Source organism: Aegilops tauschii, chromosome 5 (genome assembly GCF_002575655.3).
Source record: "Aegilops tauschii subsp. strangulata cultivar AL8/78 chromosome 5, Aet v6.0, whole genome shotgun sequence".
Taxonomy (NCBI): domain Eukaryota; kingdom Viridiplantae; phylum Streptophyta; class Magnoliopsida; order Poales; family Poaceae; genus Aegilops; species Aegilops tauschii.
This window is the reverse complement of record NC_053039.3, coordinates 376748251-376772099: the sequence shown is the minus strand read 5'-3', so window position 1 is coordinate 376772099 and position 23849 is coordinate 376748251. Positions and strand designations below refer to the sequence as shown.

At 45.7% G+C, this 23849-nt stretch overlaps 1 pseudogene; it reads left to right on the top strand.

Annotated features, from left to right (window-relative positions):
- Positions 1-5618: 5618 nt before the first annotated feature.
- Positions 5619-15579, top strand: LOC123494052 (uncharacterized; annotated as a pseudogene).
- The last annotated feature ends 8270 nt before the right edge of the window (positions 15580-23849 follow it).

Below are 23849 nucleotides of genomic sequence, written 5' to 3'. Positions count from 1 at the left end.
ATTCCAAAAGCAAAAATCTTCAGATTTGAGAATTATTGGCTGCAAATTCAGGGCTTCAAGGATATTGTCAAAGCCAATTGGGATCAGGATCTGAATATTACAAACAGTGCAAAAAGGATCACTGCCAAGTTCAAAAGAATAAGGAAGTGCTTAAAGCAATGGGCTAAAACTTTTTCACAGCTCAGCAACACCATCAAATCTACAAATGAAGTTCTTCTGTTCTTGGACACTATTGAAGAGTTCAGGCCCCTATAGGTGGTGGAATGGAATGCCAGAGAATGTTTAAAGCAACACTTGTTGAAACTTGCTGGAATTGTAGAAAATATATTGGCAGCAGAGGGCTACCATTAGATGGGTTAAATTTGGAGAAGCAAATTCACGAGGCCAAGGCTACTCTCAAGTATAGAGTTAATCATATTCATAGTCTTCAAGATGAGAATGGCAACACAGTCAAAGATCACAGCTCCAAAGCAAATATTCTTCTAAAAGCATTCAAGGACAGACTGAGCAATTCAGTGCCCACTTTGAACATGTTGTACTTGCAGGGGCTCATCAATAGACACCCTAACTTATCCATGCTGGAAGTCCCTTTTTCCAGAGAGGAAATTGATGATGTTATCAAGGATCTACCAACTGAAAGGCACCAGGTCCTAATGGTTTCAACACCAACTTTGTTAAAGCCTGCTGGGATATAATTGCTCGAGGTTTCTATGCTCTCATTAAGGATTGCTATCATGGAAAGATCAACTTGCAAAGTATAAAATCATCTTTCATCACTCTTATTCCTAAGACTGAGAACCCAGCCACTCCAAATGATTTCAGGCCTATTTCATTGCTGAACTGTTCAATCTAGATCATCACTAAATTGCTTGCAAATAGACTTCAGAAGGACATCCTTAAGCTGGTACACACAAACCAATATGGCTTCATTAAGAATAGATCTATCCAGGTTTGTTTGGCCTGGGCTTATGAATACATCTACCAATGCAATTCCTATGATGATGAAATCTTGGTTTTGAAACTTGACTTCCAAAAGGCTTTTGATCTCACTGAACATCAAACCATCAAGGAGATACTCATTGCCAGAGGTTTTGGAGATAGATGGCTTATGTGGATGGACATGATCTTCAACTCTGGTTTTTCATCTGTGTTATTAAATGGGGTCCCTGGTAAACAGTTTCTCTACAAGAGAGGAGTCAGGCAAGGAGACCCACTCTCCCCTCTTCTTTTTGTCTTGGTTGCTGATTTGCTACAGTCAGTTATGAATGAGGCTATGAACAACAATCTTATTACTAAACCTCTGCCTGGACAACCATGCCCTGACTTTCCAGTCATCCAGTATGCTGATGATACAATTCTTCTAATACCAGCCAACACTATTCAGTTGGAACAAGTCAATAATTTACTCATGCATTTCACAGCATACGCTGGCTTGAGAATCAACTTCCATAAATTAGCCATGGTCCCAATTAATACTAGTCCAGCAAAAATGGAGTTGCTGGCTCAAAATTTGGGATGTTGCATTGGTGCCTTCCCCTTCACTTATTTGGGATTGCCACTCAGTTTGGCCAAACCAAAACTAGAGGATTTTTCTCCCATTCTTAACAAGATTGACAAGAGGCTAGCTGGTTGTTCCACCTTCCTGTCATATGGGGATAAACTTGTGCTCATCAAATCTGTTTTCACAAGTCTACCAACCTTCTTCATGAGTACTCTTGAACTCCCTGCTGGCATTGTTGAGCAGATTAAAAAATTTGTCAGACACTATTTTTGGAGAAAATATGGTATGGAAGACCAAGGCACAACTGTTGGGGATATTACCACTGGGCGTAAACCGGCCAGGAGAGGTCGGGTTAACCCCATAAGTAGTTCATCTGTATCTGAAGTCCATGAAGATAGACGGTGACGCTTCATGAAGGCCCAGCGCCCAAAGCCGGTTTAAGGCCTGTAGACATAAACCGACATTGACATGTAAACTTGTGTTGTAAGATAGAAGTAGCAAAGACCGAGCCGGACACGATTATGAGCCGGCCTCGGATTCTGCAAACCGACGGGCATCAACCCATGTATATAAGGGGACGACCCGGCGGCGATTCAAGGACAACAGACAACAACTCGAGACCCAGGCAAAGCGTATTCGCTCCCTGGTCATCAAAACCCCAGCAATTCCATCACAACTAGACGTAGGCTTTTACCTTCATCGTAAGGGGCCGAACTAGTATAAAACTCTCTTGCGTCCCTTGTCCGCTTTAACCCCTTTAAGTTAACCCATAGCGATGGCTCCACGACTAAGTCCTTTCTCTAGGACATCTGTCGTGACAAAACCACGATAGTTGGCGCCCACCGTGGGGCTATCGGACGATGGTTTCAAGTTCTTGGAGGGCAACTTCGAAGGACTCAAGGGTTACGCTGTGGGCCGGATGACCAAGAGTCGTCGCGGCAAGCTCTACATCGACGATGCAGGCTGGGGCCCCGGGGCCAGCTCAATCGAGTACGGGTACCGGGTCCCCTTTGGTGGCATACACGTTTTCATTGGCAAGATCGGCGAACCGGGCCCTGAGCCAGACATCTGCACCGACCTCGTCGAAACGGCTCAGCGTGCGAGATCTGCCCAGGTCAAGCCTGTCATGAAGCGTGCCTTCGTGGGAGTTATCCATGGAGGGGAATCTGAGGATAGATCGGAATCTGGTGGTGAGACCGTCGTTTATTCCGGCGACGAGTCATCAACCGGAGAGACCGAGTCGTTATATCAGTTACAAGATGGCCGGATTGGGGGCTGTTCCGATGGCGACAGTATTCCGGACCCCTTTGATCTGCCAAACCGGGTTGCGATCTTCATGGCCGGCACGCAACCAGCGCTCCACTCCTCGACCGCAGCGGCAGCTGCGGCCGGGGCAGGAGGCCCTATGCGACTGCCAGCTCAAGTTCTATCTGATTTGTTTGACGCGTTGGCAATGCTGATGGCGGAGGTTAACCCGGCGGATCAGGATGCACACAATGCGGAAATCGCGAAAGTGAAATATCAGATCACCCAAGCCAAAGCCGACTTAGCAGCTGAGGATACCAGGATAGCCGCGGAGCGGGCCGCTTTGGATGCACAAGCTTACCGGATTATGCTGGATCAGAGTGCGTCGAACGAAGTCCTGAAGAGGAGGCACCGATCTCGCCTGCCGCCGGTTTATGACGCTAGAAATCTCTTTAACACCCCAGGAGCAGGGACCAGTAATCCGCCGGTGGTAAACCGGGCGGAGGCACCTGCAGCAGGGGCGCCGATTCAGCCAGGTTTGGCGGATCCGCCTCGTCAGAACAACATTGTAACACCGCATGTCCCCACGCCACCGGATCATTACTCTAACCCGATGGACAACATTGTCGCTGCCGCTTCACGGCTGGCGGCCATCCCGATCGAAGGCGATTCTCCGGCGGCGGTCGAGACGCGTCGGGTTAAGGAGCTTCTTCAGACAGCCTTGGTTCAACAAGAGGCTTATTCATATAGTCGCGATCGGATTTATTCCACTCCCCATCCAAGCCGGAGTTACAACAGGCGTATGGATGAACCGGAAGTGTCAAGCAATGCGCGGAACCGTGATCCGCCCCGTGGCAATAACCCGGCGGGTGGTGCTGGTGATGCTCAGGAGGTGGTGGCACTACAAGAAATATGTCAACTTATGACCTTCTGTCAGTGACCCTGGAAGAATTGGTCATAAATTTATGACCATTTTAGACCAATTGGTCAAAAGCTATCTGGGGGGCTCCAAACCCTAAACCATAACAACCATTTTGGTCAGAAAGGTCATAATTTCATTAAAGGAAATGGGCGTAAAGCTAGTAGCACTGTCGACTGCCTCATGCCTAGCCGATAACGACCAATATAAATGGTCACTACCCTTTATTTTGAATGCATTAGGATGATTAGGCAGCCACCTCAGCAACCTCGCTTATGTGTCATTCTCTAGGTGTCATTTTTGCTTAAATGTTAATATTCAACAGACAGGCGGGGCACACACTGATAGGCGGGACCCATTTGACAGGCGCCCGAAAGCTTAATTCGCCCAAAAAAGATGCGCGAGGCGGGACTCGAACCCACGACCTCGTGCTTGATTCGCTCGCTCGCTACCGCTGGGCTAGAGAGGGATAGTTGCTCATGTATGGGAATTTGCCTATACATTATATAAAACTACGGCTCTCTCGTATCATTGACAAGTGGGACCTTCCGACCAGGTGGCATCGAACAGAGCAACACTTAGCGTTTTTCTAGGTCTTCCGACCAGGTGGTGGCAGGCGTTTTTCTAGGTCTTCCGACCAGGTGGTGGCGGGCGACGGCGGGCGGGGGGGGGGGGGGGCGGGGGCGTGGGCCGGCAGCGGAAGCAACCGGCAGGGACGGGGGCGGCGACCGACGGTGGTGTTGCCGGGGCCGCTCGCCTCGACCACAATAGGAACGGCGACCTCGCCACTCGCCTCGCCCATGACATGAACGGCGACCTCGCCGCTTGGCTCGCCCACGCATGGGGGACTTGCCGCCACCGAGCATGGGGGAGTCACCGCCGCCGCAAGCAGACCTCACCCACGTATGCACCACTCTCCTTCCCCCCTCTCCTCTCCCCCATGCCTCAAATTTGCCTGTGTTGCGCCTGCTGATGAACACTAGCCTGTGTTGCGCCTGCTGCGGAGGGGCAGGGGAGAAAGAGAGAGATAATTTGAGTTTTATTATCTTACTAGCTGAGGGGCAGGGGACGAACACACCTCCCAGTATGCACCCCTCTCCTCTCATGCTGATCTTGTTACAACACTAGCTGAGGGGCAGGGGAGAACTTTGTTTGAATCCTAGGAAATGTTTGTGTGGAGAACTGATAGGACTTTATTTGTCTGATATGATCATAGGTATGTAGAGAACTTTGGATGTCCAGAACTTTGAACTTTGCTCCTAAACTGAATTTGTCTGATCTGAATTTTTGAGCATTGGGCAATGTAACTAGTTTTGTGGATGTCATAATGTGTGTGTGTGTGTGTGGTTGTATGAATAATCAATCTGCACCTCTGAAGTTCCAGCCTAAGGTTTATGTAGATTTGATGTAAACTTGGAAAATATGAAGGGAGTTAATGTAGATTTGATGTTACACCTCTGAAATTTCAGCCTCAAATCTGTTAAAGAACATCAATATTGATGTAGACTTGATGGAAACTAGGAAAAATCTCATTGATGTAGATTTGATGCAATCTTGGAAATGTCATTCATGTAAATTTGCAGTGCTGTTATTGTTGGTGGTTTAACCACAATAGTTCTTTGTGGCAGCATATGTTGTTATTGTTGGAGGTTTAACCACAGTAGTTCTTTGTAAATCACCTTTGTTTTTTGTAAACCAGCAGGTTTTTGTTAGCTTTTCTTTTCTCCCATGTGAAATCTGTAATTCCTATGAACTGCTTTTTATTACTCCCATGTGAAATCACTAAACCATGTGAACTGGACTAAAGTAGTGAGAAATTGGAAATAGCTGAATGTTGTGCTTAGGGAGTTAGCATATAAAGTTGGGTGCCATTACTGCCATCCATTTTCATTAATTAATCTTGATGCACTTAGATTGATTTGCTAAGTTGCAACAATTTGTTGTCTTTGGCAGATGGACAGAAGCTGGATTAGAAAAGGAGTTAGAAAGTTTTCGAAAGAACATATGAACGGAGTTGATGATTTCATGGCATTTGTTCGAGCAAATTTTGCCAACGATGCTCACATTCTTTGCCCATGCTGCGAATGCCTCAACCGTTCAAGAATGGCTCAAGGAAGAGTGGAAGATCATCTGCTTCTTAATGGGATGTCCAGCACATATGATAGGTGGATATATCATGGGGAACCTTTAGACAGACAACCTCAACATTTTGAAGCTGATACAGAGGCCCCTCATATGATGGGTGGTGGTGATGCTGGCAATGATTTCATGGAAAAGGTTTTGCGAGATAATGCTGGTTTGGAGGAAGAGGATGGGCATGAAGACGATAGGATTCCTGACCTATTAAAGGATTTGTACGATGCTGAAGATCGTGCTGATGGACAGAAGTCGTTGTTTGCTGAGGTGTTAGAGGAGGCGAAGCGCGCAGCTCGTGAAGGGGGTAAATTTTCAAGATTTACCTTCAGCGTGAAGTTACTCCACATCAAGTCTTTCTACCGGATTAGCAATGCTGCATTCAACGCAATACTCCGCCTTTTGAGCTTGCAATTCCCTGATAGTTGTGTTCCCAGATCTTATGATGAAGCATTGAGCATAATCGGCAGGCTGGGGTTAGGTTATGTGTCAATACATGTGTGCCCAAATAACTGCGTCTTGTTTCGGAAGGATTTAGCAAAGCATGATAACTGTCCAAAATGCAATGCCTCTAGGTGGAAAGATGCTGATGGGAAGAAGTCAATACCGGAGAAGGTACTGAGGCACTTTCCGTTGATACCAAGGCTGCAGCGGATGTTCATCTCGAAGAAATCATTGCGTGAGGTACAGTGGCACCAGCTGAAGCGGCAACCTATGGACAATGAGCTGAGCCATCCAGCGGACGGAGAGGCATGGAAAGAGTTTGACCGTATACATTTAGATTTTGCTGCAGATCCAAGGAACATAAAACATGGCATTGCCACAGATGGGTTTAATCGGTTTGGGAACATGAGCACGTCTTGTAGCATGTGGCCAGTTTTTGTGGTGCCGTACAACCTGCCACCATGGGCATGCATGGATCAGTCCAACTTCATGATGTCATTTCTTATCTCGGGTCCAGAGTCTCCAGGAAAGGATTTTGATGTCTTTATGGAGCCCCTCGTAGAAGAACTGCTCCAGCTCTGGACTGGTGTACCTACATACGATGCCTTGAGTCCGGAAGAAAAGTTCAATCTACGTGCTGCAATCATATGGTCCATCCATGATTTCCCGGCTCTGCACACTATTTGGGAGGATCACAGCAGGTTATAAGGCCTGTGTCCATTGTGACAAAGACCCTTGCTCAAAGAGAATAAGGAGCAAGATCTGCTATATTGGGCACCACCGCTTTCTTCCCCAAAACCATCGCTGGCGAAGAAGCAAAGATTTTAATGGTAAGAATGAAACCCGTGACAAGCCAGCTAAATTCACTAAAGAAGAGCTGGAGCAGCAACTTGAAAAGGTGAAAGATGTGAGACCAGGAAAGCTTGCGAAGAAAAGAAAGCGTGAGGAAGGTCAATGTTGGGACCGGAGGTCTTGTTTGTGGGACCTGCCATACTGGGCTGATCTGAAATTAAGGCATAATCTCGATGTAATGCACATTGAGAAAAACATATGCGAGAATCTGCTAGGGATGTTTCTGAACATTGAAGGGAAGATAAAGGACACGGTTAGTTCTAGGCTTGATTTGGAGGACGTGGGCATAAGAGAAGATTTGCATCTACAGCACAATGAAGATGAAGATTCATTTGAAATGCCACGAGCATGGTATACAATGAGTAAAGAACAAAAGCTTGCATTCTGTGAATTCCTAAGAGTGGTGAAATTTCCAGATGGTTATGCTGCTAACCTAGCAAAGTGTGTTACTTCTGATGGATTCAAGCTTTCAGTACTGAAAACCCATGATTGTCACATCCTCCTCCAAAGGATTTTACCGGCGGGCCTCCGAGGAATCATGGACAAGGATATATGTGAAGCGGTTGCTGAGCTGGGAAATTTCTTTAGAGAACTGTGCTGCAAAACACTCAAGTTAACTGTCCAGGAAAGACTTGAAAAAGAAATCCCAATTATTCTTTGCAAGCTCGAGAAGATTTTCCCTTTAGCTTTCTTCACTGTGATGGTCCATTTGGCGGTGCACTTACCAAAATAGGCAATGCTTAGAGGCCCTGTGCAATACGGTTGGATGTACCCAATCGAAAGAAGGCTGCTTACTTGTAAGCGTTATGTGCGAAACATGTCAAGACCTGAAGGTTCTATTGCTGAAGCATATGTCATTGACGAGTGCTTGACTTTTTGCTCTAGATACTTTGGCGATGTGGAAACAAGATGGAACCGGCCAGGCAGAAATAGAGAGTGGTCTGATTCGCAAAGTGGTGATGTCTCTGTTTTCAACCATGGTGTGAACTTTCTTGGAGCCTCACAATACTTGGAGGCTGGTGATGAGTATGACAAGATGGTTTGGTATGTGCTCAGCAATTGCGCCGAGGTTCTACCATATATCGAGTACGTTATATCTTGTGCACTCATTATATTTTTTTTGCTTGGGTTGGCACTAGCCTAATGTTTTAATTCACATGTTTTGTTTGCATTGCAGGAAATGCAAGGAAGAGTTAAATCAGGAAGAAAGCAAGATCAATGTTGATAAAAGGGTTGCCAAGGGGTTTGCTAATTGGTTTAAGAATCATGTGAGATCTTTAGCCACATGTTTGATGTTTTCTGTGTTATTCACCAATTGTTAAATACCATTGTTTGCTAAATGGTTTATTTGTGCAGATTGGAAAGTTGCATGAGGAGAAGAAGGTCAGTGATGATCTATTTGCTTTGGCATGCTTACCGGATAAGCGAGTGAGAGTGTATTCAACATGCATTGCTGACGGTGTCCGGTACCACACCGTTGACCGCGAGGAAAAAAGGAAGACACGGAATAGTGGAATCGTCACTGAGGGGTCACATGATCGTGAGATCATTGACTTCTATGGTCAGTTGAGAAGCATCGTAGAGTTGCAGTACAACTCTAGTGGAGGCATCCATCGCTCGGTTGTCTTATTTCGCTGTGACTGGTTTGAGCTTGGTAGCAAGAAGAAGAGAGACTCTTTTGTCAAATATGATGGCCACTTCAAAAGCATCAACACTGCAAGGTGCTGGTATAAGAGTGATCCCTTTATTCTAACAACACAAGCAACAATGGTGTTTTATCTGCCAGACACTCTTTTGCACGGAAAATGGCGAGTTGTGCAAAACTTTGAGCACAGACACTTGTGGAGTGGGACTGAAACTGAAGTAGAAAAGGGCCCCGGTGATGGTGGACTAACATACCAAGATGATGACTCTACGGAAATTCCGTTGCAAGCTGATGATGACTCTATGGAAGTTCCGGTGCAAAGCAGAGTGCGAAGGGACCGGGAACGTGTGATCATTGATGCTGCAATAGTTGAAGGCATCAAGAAAAGAAGAAACGTGGTAGCGGATGGACATGAGAGCGAGGATGAGGAAAACAGGACTGATCATACTATACTGCAATATTGTAGTGATGATGAGGAAAACAGGAGTGGGCATAGAGTTCCTTGTTTTCGTATCGACGACGATGAGTAGCGAATGGACATGAAGGTAAATTTGGTCTCCTTGGTGGTCCTTGTTTTTATTGGTAGTTTTGGTTGATGTGATCCTGATGTATTTTTTGTACTACAATTCTCTCCAGGTACCAAAATGCATGTGATAGAGAGGCAGGTGATGGTTGAAGATACAAAATGAAGAGGCAAAATGAAGCTTTGGTGTTCCTGATCCCGATCTACAAGTTTTGAAGATACAAGATGATGGTTGATGTGATCCTGATCTACAAGTTTTGGTGATCATGAAGTTTTGGTGATCATTAAGATCATGAAGTAGTGGTGAACTATTTTCAGAGCTGTTTTTCTTAGTTTTGGTGAACATGCTCTAGTAGTTTTGGTCAGAATTATTGTTGTCAAAATGTTGTCAAATGATTGCAAAACTATTTTGTCTTGTAATGTTGTCTTGTAATGTTGTCAAAATGTTGTCTTGTAATGCAAAATGTTGCCAGAAGATGTTGTTTTTGTGATCCTTTAGTAGTTTTGGTGATCTATTTTGTTCAAGTTTCAGAACTATTTAGTTCAAGTTTTTTTGAACTGAAGATGTTTTGGTCAGAGCTGTTTTGGACAGAAGATGTAACTGAATTTTGCATCATTTCACCGTGAGCAAAAATATATGCGCAAGCAGGGACTCGAACCCACGACCGTGCGCTTGTTTCACTGTGTTTCTACCACTGGGCTAGGAAGAGGCTACTGGTCTTCTACTCTATGACATATCTTTTCAAATCATTAAACAAGGCAAGTATTTAACACATACCTCACTGACAAGTGGGCCACTCGACCCACTCGCTGACAAGTGGGCCATTTTGCTACTCTACCCACTCGACCAGTTCCCCAGAAAATATTGGCGCGCGGCCAAAAAATATGAGCGAGCGGGGGCTCGAACCCACGACCGTGCGCTTATTTCACTTGGCTTCTACCACTGGGCTAGGAAGAGGTTGTTGGTTTTGTACTCCATGCCCACCCTTTTCAATATATCAAACCACTCGCTGACAATTGGGCCCGCTCCTCCTCCTCTCCACTCTTTTCCCCACTCCCCCTCTCCACTCCTCCTCTCCACTCGACCCGCTCCTCCTCTCCACTCGACCCGATCCTCCTTTCCGCTGCTGCCGGCTCCTTCCTCTCCCACCGCCGTCGTCTCCTTCCTCTCTCTCCGTCGCCGACTCTCCGAAGGTATGAATCTGCTTCCTCTTCCTCTTTGTATCTACTGTTATGATTAGATTAGGGTTCTTGCCGCTGCCTAGATTGGATTAGAGTTTGATTAGGATTGGATTAGGGTGTTTGTTAATACAAATTTTGTGCTATTTTAGGTGACGGCGATGGCCTCCCCTTCTCCTCCCCGGCGCCTCTGCTCGTTTGCTGGTCCGACGCCTCCCGGGCGGCTTCCCCTACGCCGCCGGCGACCACTTCTACTCGGACTCCGTCGTAGGTAAGCCATCCGCTTCATATCCTCTCTCCTTTCTCATCTGCTCCACCGCGTGGTTTGAGAATCCAGGGTTTGTTATGCATATTAGGCATATTGTTCTAGGGTTTGAGAATTTTTCTAGTTGTTCTTGGTGGATTTAGGCATATTGTTCTTGGTGGATTTAGTATGCTCTGTTGGTGGATTTAGTGTGGTAGATTGTTGCTGTTGATTACTATGTTGTTGCTGGTGGTAGTCACCTGACAGCAATTAACTGGTAGACTGCTGACAGTGTGGAGATGAAGGACAGTGTAATTACCTGAATTCTGTGATAGACAGTGTGGTAGACTATTGTTGCTGTTAAATTCTGTGGTGAACATGCTGTTGTTGTTGCCAGACTGCTGACAACAATTAACTGAACATGTTGTTGCTGTTGCCAGACTGCTGTTAGATTACTATGATGTTACTGTTGTTATTCTTGTTGTGGTTACCTGATGATGAGTAATAGCAGAGGAGAGGAGTATTGCTGTTGTTATCTGATTTGGCATGACTAGTAGAGTAAGTAACTGATGAGGAGTGTTGCTGTTGTTATTCTTGTTGTGGTTACCTGATGATGAGTAATAGCAGAGTGTTGTTGATATTTTTGCCATCAGAAATGTCCTTGTTTTTGCCATCTGCTGTTGATGTCTGTGTGGTTGATTTCTGTGGTGGTCACCTGTTGATGGTGGTGTTGCTCAAGTCTGTTGATGTTTTTGCCACTTCTACTCATTGCCCCTTTGCCAAGATATAGTAGGAGCAAATTGAGGCCATTGCCATTTATAGTAGTATTCCAAATTGAGGCCCTGGCAAACACATGTAGTAATTATTCTACTGTTTTGAAGTGCTTGTTTCCTATTTATGTCCAGTCTTGTTTATGGTAACTTGTTGTTTAATTACAATGCTGCTTTTCAGATAAGTGAGATGGCTGGCTTGGAAGGTTTTGAGTTCTTCGAGATCGTAATTGAGAAATCTTGCAGTAGGCAGGTATATTTATCATAACTCATCTCTTTAATTATCATCACTCTGCTGTCTAGTGCTTGATTGGCACAATTAACCACTGCTTGACCCTCGCTGCAGAGGCTGCCTGACAAGTTTGCGAAGATGCTCGCCGGCCATGAGCCCCACAAAGTGAAGCTGCGGGAGGCCGGCAACGGGCTTCGCAGGCTGTGGGACGTGTTGGTGGTGTTCGATGGTGAAGGCCACATGTACATAGGGCCCGGCCGGGAGCAGTTCGCCCGCGCCCATGAGCTACAGCTCGGGCACTTCCTTGTCTTCCGCTACGACGGCGACGCCATGTTCACCGTGAAGATGTTTGACAACACCATGTGCCGCATGTACTACCAGCACGATGACGATGCCAGTAAGCTCTCTGCCTCTCTTCTTCCTGTCCTTTTGGCTTCCTCTACCTGCACGCCGACAACACCATGTTCACACTTTGTTGCATTTGGCCAGGCAATGGGAGCAGCAGCGGGGATGACGAGGAGCAGAGCGGGGATGACGAGGAGCAACCTATTCTGGCTAACGACGACCCTGCTATGGTGGTGGCGGATGACGCCTTGCTATGGTGGTGGATGACGACGACCCTGCTATGGTGGTGGCGGACAACGACCCTGCTATGGTTGTGGCTGACGACGAACTCGCGATTGTGGTGCCTAATGCTGACCTCGCAATGGTGGTGCCTGACAATGACCTCGTGATGGTGGTGGCGCCTGCAATCCCACAGCTTGGCGACAGGACCATGCCAATTGTGGTAGAGGAGTACATCCGCGTTGGGATTCGCCACTCTAAGCACATCAGGTTGATGAAGGAGAAGAAGGAGGAGTGAAGATGTTAAGAAATGAAGTGGCAATGTTAAGCATGTTAGGTTTAAGCTTGTTAGTGTAATCTCAACATGTCAATGTTAAGTATGTCAGGTTTAATTTTGTGCTTGCTCATGGATGCTGTATGACAGTGCCATCTAAACATGTCAATTTCTTAATTATGAATATTCAGTTTGGTAATTCATGGGAATTGAAATTTTTTATGCATGCTCATGGATGAAAGACAAAATTATGGGTTTTTGTGCATGCTCATGTATGAAACAATATAAGTTTCATTTTTTGAATGCTAAAAACATGACTCAAACCCTAGCCACGGACGGCCGCCGCGACGAAATCGGCCGGTTTTTGAAAACATCGTAAAAAATTCAAAAAAAATCAAAAAAATGGGAGACCTCCGCGTAACATCATCAAATGTGGCCTACCAACTAGCAAAAATACTAAACTTGCAATACCGGTGTTTTCTTGAAAAAGTGTTCTAAAAAACGACCTACCATGAACGAAGATTCATGGCTTTCAAGCCAAACTAGCAATTATATGGCCGCATCCGTTGAATAGTTTTTGATAATATGCCCAAATTTGGCGCATGCCTCCGTCTTGTGATGGCAAACAATGTTGCCAAAGCGAGGTTCCAACTTGTTTAACAAAAAAACCGTTTTTCATTTTTTGAATGCTAAAGACATGCGTTTTTCGTGAAGCGGCTACAAGGAGGGTCACCCCAAATGGCGCCATTCCATGTCTATCTCAAAGTAGACCCTGTTTTACGGACGGTCGCCAAAAAGCATGCATTTCCGACCCTCGTAGCTACTCCCGGCCATTCAGACCACCTTCGGCCGATTCAGCTGGATCGGCTGGAATTTGAACTGCTGGTCCTCCATAGCTTGCCCGTTATTTTTTCCAAAAATCATTTTTAGCTTCACAGGTAGGCATTTCATCAATGAATCGACGCAGATTGGCACGACTCAAACCCTAGCCACGGACGGCCGCCGCGACGAAATCGGTCGGTTTCTGAAAACATCGTAAAAAAAAGAATCAAAAAAATGGGAGACCTCCGCGTAACATCATAAAATGTGGCCTACCAACTAGCAAAAATACTAAACTTGCAATACCGGTGTTTTCTTGAAAAAGTGTTCTAAAAAACAACCTACCATGAACAAAGATTCATGGCTTTCAAGCCAAACTAGCAATGATATGGCCGCATCCGTTGAATAGTTTTTGATAATATGCCCAAATTTGGCGCATGCCTCCGTCTTGTGATGGCAAACAATGTTGCCAAAGCGAGGTTCCAACTTGTTTAACAAAAAAAATGTTTTTCATTTTTTGAATGCTAAAGACATGCGTTTTTCGTGAAGCGGCTACAAGGAGGGTCACCCCAAACGGCGCCATTCCATGTCTATCTCAAAGTAGACCCTGTTTTATGGACGGTCGCCAAAAAGCATGCATTTCCGACCCTCGTAGCTACTCCCGGCCATTCAGACCACCTTCGGCCTATTCAGCTGGAACGGCTGGAATTTGAACTGCGGGTCCTCCATAGCTTGCCCGTTATTTTTGCCAAAAATCATTTTTAGCTTCACAGGTAGGCATTTCATCAAAGAATCGACAACAGATTGGCACGACTCAAACCCTAGCCACGGACGGCCGCCGCGACGAAATCGACCGGTTTTTGAAAACATCGTAAAAAATTCAAAAAAATGGGAGACCTCCGCGTAACATCATCAAATGTGGCCTACCAACTAGCAAAAATACTAAACTTGCAATACTGGTGTTTTCTTGAAAAGTGTTCTAAAAAACAACCTACCATGAACGAAGATTCATGGCTTTCAAGCCAAACTAGCAATGATATGGCCGCATCCGTTGAATAGTTTTTGATAATATGCCCAAATTTGGCGCATGCCTCCGTCTTGTGATGGCAAACAATGTTGCCAAAGCGAGCTTCCAACTTGTTTAACAAAAAAAAACGTTTTTCATTTTTTGAATGCTAAAGACATGCGTTTTTCGTGAAGAGGCTACAAGGAGGGTCACCCCAAACGGCGCCATTCCATGTCTATCTCAAAGTAGACCCTGTTTTACGGACGGTCGCCAAAAAGCATGCATTTCCGACCCTCGTAGCTACTCCCGGCCATTCAGACCACCTTCGGCCGATTCAGCTGGAACGGGCTAGAATTTGAACTGCGGGTCCTCCATAGCTTGGCCGTTATTTTTGCCAAAAATCACTTTTAGCTTCACAGGTAGGCATTTCATCAAAGAATCGACAACAGATTGGCATGACTCAAACCCTATTCACGGACGACCGCCGCGACGAAATCGGCCGGTTTTTGAAAACATCGTAAAAAATTCAAAAAAAAATGGGAGACCTCCGCGTAACATCATCAAATGTGGCCTACCAACTAGCAAAAATAATAAACTTGCAATACCGGTGTTTTCTTGAGCTATTCGCTATGCTTTTAACCATGATTTCTACAAAGTTTACAAAAAAAACCTGATTTTTTCTGCCTCCAAACCTCTAAAAACTGGTGAAAATTTCCCTCCCACCCCACCAAAATTTCCCTCCTAGCACAAAATTTTCCCTCCCACCCCACCAAAATTTCCCACCACTTCTCTCCCACTACTAGGCGGGTCCCACCACTCCCTCTACCACTAACACGCGGGATCCCCTCCCCTCCCAAAATTTCCCCATTCCCCTCCCCTCTCCCCGACGAACCCTAGCTTGTCCCTCCCCGAGCCGCCCCGCCCCGCCGCCCCTCCATTCCCCATTCCCCACCCCGCAACCCTAGCGCCGCCCCTCCCCTGCTCCGCCCCGCACCTCCCTGCTCCGCGCCGCCCCGCTCCCACTCCCTCCCCTCCTCCGTGCCGCCCCGCCACGCCGCTGCGCCGCCCCGCCTCGCCGCAGTGCGTCGCCCTCCATTGACGGCGGCTACATCGACTACATCAACGAGGACGGCGGCTACATCGACTACATCAACGACGAAGGCGGCTACATCAACGACGGCGCGATCGACGACGACCACCGCTGCATCGTCAACATCATCTCCCCCTAGGTACTTCTCCCCTTGATCCATCTCCCCTCCTCTGGTGGATCCACCTCCCCTCTGGTCGATCCATCTCCCCTCTGGTAGATCCCCCTCATGGGTTAGGATATTCTAGGGTTAGGATCTCCTGGTGGTTCGGTAGGTCCTTGTTCTTGGGGTTAGGGTTCATGTTTATTGTTGCGTGGGGATGATCTCCCTCTGGTTCATGGGGTCAGGGTTAGGATTCATGGGGTCAGGGTTAGGGTTCATGGGGTTCATGGGGTTAGGGTTAGGACCTCCTGGTGGTTCGTTTGGTCCGCTTCATGGTTTAGGGTTCATGATTTTAGGGGATGGGGATGGATGGGGAAGTGGATGATTTTAGGGGTGAAGAAGTGGATGATGTCTGGTTCATGCTTGTATCAGTACTTGCGTGTGTATGGTTCAATTACTCAGCTAGCATAGATGGTGAATTAGGTTTCCAACAGCACTACTTGCTTGTATCAGTAGCACTTGGAAAAGAAGCTACTTGCTTGCTTGTTTGTATCAACGGTACTTTCTTGTTTGTTGCCCTTCAATTTCCTTCCTTGTTTGCTTGTTACTGTCAGTAGCACTATGCTTGTTTCTATCAGTAGCACTTTCCATGCTTGCTTGCTTGTATTAGTAGCACTTATGCACTTTGCTTGCTTGCAACTATGGTTGGTATGAACATGTACTTGATTGCTTGTAGCACTTTTCTATCAGTAGCACTACTGGGGTTTGTAGCAGTGTTCTTCTTTCATGATATGTGCATGAAGCTTGTGTTCTTCTTTCCAGTGAACACGAGAATGCTTAGTACTTATTGTGGCATTGGAATTCCTGGTGTGTTAAGGCAGTATGACTAGTTTTAATATATACTAGATTGGTGCTAGATAATTTTGGGTGTTGTAATATACAAGGTTGATTCTAATTGTCAAAATGTCTTAATTTGTGTCATCTAGTCTGTAGCCATTTTTGGTGTGTAGAGGCAGCATAATCAATAGTTGAGTATAGTTTTTTCATCTGCTTTTGTACGGATGCAAGTATAGTTGTTTCATGCTTTACCAGTGGCAACATCTAGTTGTTTTGAAGGTCCTCATGATATACTCGTCTAGCTTGCTGTCAGACTGTCTAAGCATGTGTACATGACACCAATTCACTAGTTCATGTTGCTTGCTTGCTAGCATACATGTTGCTTGCTGGCATACATGCTTAATTAGGGTTTCCATCAGCAGTACTTGCTTGTATCAGTAGCACTTGGACAATAATCTACTTGCTTGCTTATTAATTAGGGTTTGTATCAATAGTACTTGCTTCCTTCTCTTCATTTTCCTTCATTGCTTGCTTTTTTCTATCAATAGCACTTTGCTTGCTTGTTTCTATCAGTAGCACTTTGCTTGCTTGCTTGCTTGTATTAGTAGCACTTATGCACTTTGCTTGCTTGCTACTAGTGTACATGCATGCTTGTTTAGTGCACTTACATGTTTTCTTAATTAATAACACTAGATCACTGTATTGTTGATCCATCAAGTTTGTTTCACATGTATGTGCATGATGGTCCAAATGCTTTCCTTTATTGATACAAGTGCATCATTTTACTTTATCCCTGTTGTATCTGATTGTTGTTTATTCTAATTTGCAAGCACCACCTCAAGATGATCCATGGCAAGGAGGACAAGGTCAAACATGAGGCCAACCGTTGGTATGCAACTTGCTCCTTGTGGTTATACTGTTAGTTTCATAAAATCTGTGTCTTAATATGCTAAGTGAAATGTATTGCTGCAATCTGAATATGCTGGCTTAATTGTGCCTGTGTGCTGTTAGTCTTCCTTACCTGAATAACTAGGATTAAATGATAATAAAATATCATAAGATATGTTTGGTTGTCTGTCCATGCATTCCAAACATTCACCTAATAGTTACGTTTCCTTTATCATGCAAAGAAGAGCCTCTTATCGAGTACGAGAAGGTTAGGGCTAGAAATATCATGAGGAACAATCGGATGTTCCAGTCCCTTGGCATCGGTGCAATAGCGTCGATGCTTAGGAAAACAAATGGTGTACAAGAAGGTAGATGTGATGACGTTCAAGAAGGTAGTGGAGTTATCAATGATGACCCAGAGTACAATCCTAAGGAGGATGAAGTTATTGATGGAGAGGAAGTGGATGATGTTGTAGTGAACAAGACTGTTAAGGTGCAAACTCTGTCTTGCTTGGAGGGTTGGGGTTCTTTTATGCTATGTGTTTCCTTGTGCTCACATATTTCTCTTGTGATCTAATGCTTTTTTCCGTGCTGTTTATACAAGGCACTGAAGGAATCTAGGACGAAGAGGCCTGGTGTTAAGAAGACAGTCATCAAGAAGAAGCTCAGAAACATCTGCTGCAATGCCTCCAGGAAGGGTGATGGCCCCAGCTCCAGGACAAAAAAAGAGGATCCTGGAACCTGATGAACCTGCCCATGATAGAGTCACAAGGCAGAAAGCAAAGATGGCGACTGCGATGGACCATCAGGAAAGTCTGCTGCGCGTGGACTCTGAGACCTCGGTGCAAATGGGTGATGAGTTGCCGCCCATGGATGAAGGAACCACTCTCAGCATGGATGGAAGTGGCACTGTCTGCCTAGATGAAGGAGGAACTATCTGCATTGATGAAGTAGGCACTGTCCACACAGACCTCAGCCCTGATGCACCTTCTATTGACAGGAATGTTGTCATCAATGAAGAAGAACAGCAGCTTGTGCTTCAATCAGGCAAGTTGACCTTTGCAATGCTATCTTTTACTAGTGCATTTTCCAAATGGAATGATCATGTATGCTTTTGTCGATTCCTGCATTTGTTGATTTCTATTCTAATTTATGAGTTCAATTTCATTTTCAGATGCAATGAGTACCAAGACTAGACTTAGAAAGGGCAAAGGGCTAGAGAGAATCACCAAGTCACTTGGTAGCAAGGTGCCTATCCAAATTACCGAAGGGATGAAGCGTCCAGAGAAGCCTCTGCAGGCAGCAAAGCTTGCTTCTGAGTGTGGACTCGTTGCAAGAAGCCATCTTCCGGTTCTTCCTCACTTCAAGCTGTACAAAAAAAAAGCTAGTCTATTGGAGAACTACATTGGGAAAGTTGCTGTAAGCTACTTGTTTCATAGTTAATGTGCTATCTATTTTCTGTTACACCTATGCATGATCACTAATATTGTTCCTACCTTGTTTGCTGTCTTGGTAGGCAAATTTTGAGATGAACACGGACTCGGAGACCATCAAGACCGCGTGCAAAGATATTCTGCAGAAACATTCAAAGAACAGACGCCATCAGATCAAGAAGAAGTATTTTGACACCGTAGCCTCAAACAAAGTCAGCATTAAGTCTCCGGTTCCAGATCTGACGGATGGTGAATGGCAAGCTCTGGTGGAGATGTGGTCTACCCCAAGACACAAGGTTTGTCTCTGCTTTGTTTGATGCTTTATGTTCTGCACATGATATGCTAGTGCTAGATCATGCTGACAATATGCTTTTTTGTAGGAAACCTATGTGTCGAACAAGATGAATCGAGAAAAAGTCGTGTACAATCAGAGAACTGGTTCCAGGCACTACACAGCACACATTTTTGCCACTGTGGGAACTTTTCTCTAGAGACCTTACCGTTTGATCCTCGTTGAATAACATTTCTAATTCTTGCTGAATAACATTTTGATTTTTGTTGAAAAACATTTCAGAAAGAAGAGCGTAAGGGTGAGGAGCTGTCTGCGATTGACTTGTTTAAGGCCACCCACAACAGCAAGAAGCACGGGTTTTCGGAGCCAGTCAAGACTGCTATAGTAAGGCACTCCATGCTTTGTCCATGCCCTGTTTGATTCACAGCCAGCTTTGATGCTGTTTGATGCTGTTTGATGCTTTGATGCTGTTTGATTCGGAGCCACTCAAGAACACATGCTATGTTCCATGCTTTGATGCTATTTGATAGTTCAACAAAGATATCAGAACTTGCTGTAGCTATTTGTTGCATTTTTTATGATATTATGAAATTTGCTCTGAATGTTAGTCTGATGATCGGCTCACTCGGGAAGCCATCTTATATAGAACCACCATTCTAGGCTTCATGAAGCGATCATATTGATCCAATCGCATGTCTCCAGGTCACATAAGTTACTAGGCAAATAATGTTGTCAAGTTACTAGTCATCATCTTCTTCTGTTTGAGTTTGAGTAAAATAATGTATAGATTTTGTGTGCTGGTTTGGTTACTTCAAATAATCCATTGGTGTGCTGGTTTGGTTTCTCTTGCTTGGTTTGGTTTGCAAAATGTGAAATAGATCTCCCACTAATGCCTATCATTTTCCTCCATATGCTAGCTTGAGATGGAAAAAATGAAGGACGCGCCGGTACCAGAAGGTGAAGAGCCAAAGTCTGCTGTTGAAATTGTCGAAGAAGTGCTCAAGACCGAAGTCAAGCAAAGCACATTCCTCAGGAATGTTGGGCTCCAGTCATCTAGGAACAACTCCGGCAAAGCAACTGCTGAAGTGGCTGCTCATGTTTGTGACCTTGAGCAGAAGCTGGGGAGGTCCGAGCTTCAAGCTGAAGTGATGCAAGAAGAATTGGCGGCAATCAAGATGAAGGTGGAAGAAGCTGAAGCTGCACGCGACAAGGAACTTGAGCTGCTGCGCAAGAAGTCTCAAGAGCAGGAACAGAAGTTAGCCCACTTGATGGCTCTCTTTGGAGCTAAGGTAGTTTGATGGTTGTGCAGTTTGTCTTTGAACCTGTGATCTGATGCAGTTTGTCGTAGTTTGAAGGCTGGGAAGTTATGTCGTAGTAGGTCGTGAACTTATGCAGTTTGTTGCATTTTGCACTTTGCAAGTGAACCTGGGAGCACTTGTGAACCTGGGATCTTGTGAACCTGGGAGCACTTTTTGTTGAACCAGTGAACATGTGATGGCTCATTTTGGAACCAGTGAACTTGTGATGGCTCATTTTGGAACCAGTGAACTTGTGATGGCTCATTTTGGAACCAGTGAACTTGTGATGGCTATGTGCAGTTCCGAAGCTGTGTAGTTCTGCATTTTCTGAATTATTTGAGTTTTGTTTGGATCACAGAATATTATTTGGATTAATTGGGCTCCAAATTGAGTTGGACTGCAAAAAGGCCGAGGCCCAAACAAGAATTTGACTAAAAAGGCTTGGGCCTAAAAAAAGAGTTGACTGTAAAAAAAAGTTGGTAAAAGGCTGCATCCAAGAAAATAAAAAGGCCAAGGCCCAAATTAGAACTAGACTAAAAAGGCTGTGGCCCAAAACAATAGTGGACTTTTAAAAAATCATCATAAAAAGGCTCCATTCCCAGAAAATAAAAGGCCAAATTATTGGGCCAGGCCCATGCAGATGAGCAAAACAAAGAGAAAAAATAAATGGGCTGAATTATTGGGCTTGGCCCATGTAGACGGCTGAAATGGACCTGGCTGATTCTATTTTACGACCTTTTCATTTGGTCGTAATTCTGCCACGTCAGCTTGCCACGGTGGATCTGACGTGGTGTGGGCGGATTCCAGTTTACGACGGCTAGCTTTTGACCATCTATTTTTTGTCACAAAAAGGTCACAAAAGGAAAACTATGACCATTCACTGACCAATAGTGGTGGTCATAAGTGTGGACCGGGCTTGGGCACGAAGAGAGGCCGAATTAGCGGCGCAGCATGAAGCCCGTCAGCTTACTCTGGTTCGTCCACCCACATGGGTGGAACCAGGAGTTACCTCTAGTTCTTCGGGAGTGCCGTGTCTCGTCCCGGCATTGCGCAATGTGCGCCTGCCCAAGGATTTCAAGGGCCCGCGCAAGGTGCCGAATTACACCGCCGATTTATCCCCTGAAACTTGGGTCGAAAGCTATGAGATGGCCATGGACATGCTGGATGTGGATGATGCGGCATGTGCGAAATACTTCACCATGATGCTAGTAGGGACAGCCCGCACTTGGTTAAAGAGCTTACCGGCTAATTCTATCAGGTCATGGGCCGAGTTGAGAGCCCGGTTTATTCAGAATTTTAAGGATACATGCATGCAGCCCATGTCAATTGTGGACTTAGCTGCCTGTGTCCAGGAGGAAGGAGAGTCAACAACCCATTGGGTGCACCGGGTTTCGGAGATTTTGCATTCATCGGACCGCATCAACGCTGACACCGCAGTTTTAACATTGGAAGGCAATTGCCGGTTTGAACCCCTGAAGTTGAAGTTGGGATGGCTCAAACGTCATTGTAATGACATTGGAACCCTCATGGCTGCACTGGCGAAGTATGCCGACTCTGATAGTACCAAGGATCCCGAGTCTGATGATGATAAGACAGGGAAGGGAAAAAAGAGCGGCAACGCCAAGGGGCAGCACCACAACCCGGCGGGTCATGGAAACGGCGGCAAGCGTAAGGCGGACCACGGTTAGACTTTGTGGCTAATACTAATACACATGACAAGGGCCAGCGGCGTAAGGGTAAACCACCCCAGCGCGGTGGAAGGCCAAGTCCTAATCTGGACCGTTTGTCTTATCTGTTGAACCAGCCCTGTCCAAAGCATGGGACGAAAGAGGACCCGCCCACGCACCTCTGGAAAGATTGTTACATCATGCAAGAGTTCAAAAATTCTGATTCTTTCCGGTATGATCATGGACCAGGAGGCGGTTCGGGCCCCGGCTCTCATGGGCCGGGTTATGGTGGAGGAAATTCCGGTTCAGGCTTCCACAATAATCAGGGTGGACATAACAATCAAAGTAATCAGGGTAACCAAAGTGGCTATAATCATCAGGGCAATCGGCAGCAGCAGCAGTCGGGTTACCAGAGCAACCCGAAGCAGTTGAATAGCGGACAGTATCATGTCTTCACCACTAGCTTGGACAAGCGCGATCAGAAGCTTCATAAAAGGGTGATGAATGCCGTTGAACCGGCGGTGCCCCGTTATTTGCGCTGGTCCGAGCAGCCGATTGTGTGGAGTAAAGAAGATCATCCACCCCGGGTTGACAATCCGGGTCATCTGGCTCTGGTGGTGGCACCTCAGGTAGGAGGTTATAAGTTCACTAAGGTACTCATGGATGGAGGGAGTAGTATCAATATCCTTTATTATGAAACTTTCCGTTGCATGGGGCTAACAGATAAAAATCTTAACTGTCCAATATGGTGTTCCATGGTGTGGTGCCTGGTAAGTCGGCATATCATGTTGGTAAGATAGCTCTGGAGGTGGCTTTTGGAGATGAGCATGACTCGAGATCAGAAACCTTAACCTTTGAAGTGGTGAAAATCAGAAGCCCGTATCATGCCCTATTTGGACGGCCAGCTTATGCTAAGTTTATGGCACGGCCTTGTTATGTTTTTCTGCAGCTCAAGATGCCGGGTCACAAGGGAACTATAACCGTGCATGGGAGCCGCAAGATTGCTCTGGAGTGTGAAGAAGATGATGTGGCTTATGCTGAGTCGGTTTGTGCAACAGAAGAGTTGAAGTTTTACAAGGACAATGTTGATCCGGCCGATATGACTTCGTTGAAGAAACCAACTACAGAGCATGATCCGGCCCTGAAGTTTAAATCGACTGATGAGACTAAGCTTTTTGACTTCGTGCCTGGCGATTCGTCCAAGCAGTTTAGCATCAGCGCTAACTTGGATCCGAAATAGGAAAGCGCGCTCACCGAGTTCATCCGTGAGAATCGGGACATCTTTGCATGGAAGCCTTCTGACATGCCTGGTGTACCAAGAGAACTCGCTGAGCACACTCTCAATGTTGATCCTAAGTATAAACCGATCAAGTAGTTTCTCCGCCGGTTCAATGAAGAAAGACGCAAAGCTATTGGAGAAGAAGTAGCCAGGCTCTTGGCGGCTGGATTTATCGTTGAAGTATTCCATCCTGAGTGGTTGGCTAATCCGGTGCTGGTCCTCAAGAAGAATGGCACTTGGCGTATGTGTGTAGACTACACAGATCTTAACAAAGCTTGTCCAGCAGATCCTTTTGCCCTTCCCCGTATTGATCAAATTATTGATGCTACGGCGGGTTGCGAGCGTTTAAGCTTTTTGGATGCATATTCTGGTTATCATCAGATCAAAATGGCAGTTAAGGACCAGGAGAAGACAGCCTTCATAACTCCCTTTGGAGCCTTCTGCTATGTGTCCATGCACTTTGGGCTCAAGAGTGCCCAGGCGACTTATCAACGGTGTGTGCAGAATTGTGTTCATAAACAGATCGGCCGCAATGTTCACGCCTATGTGGATGATATTGTGGTAAAATCAAGGAAGAAGGAGACATTGATTGATGACTTGAAGGAAACCTTTGAT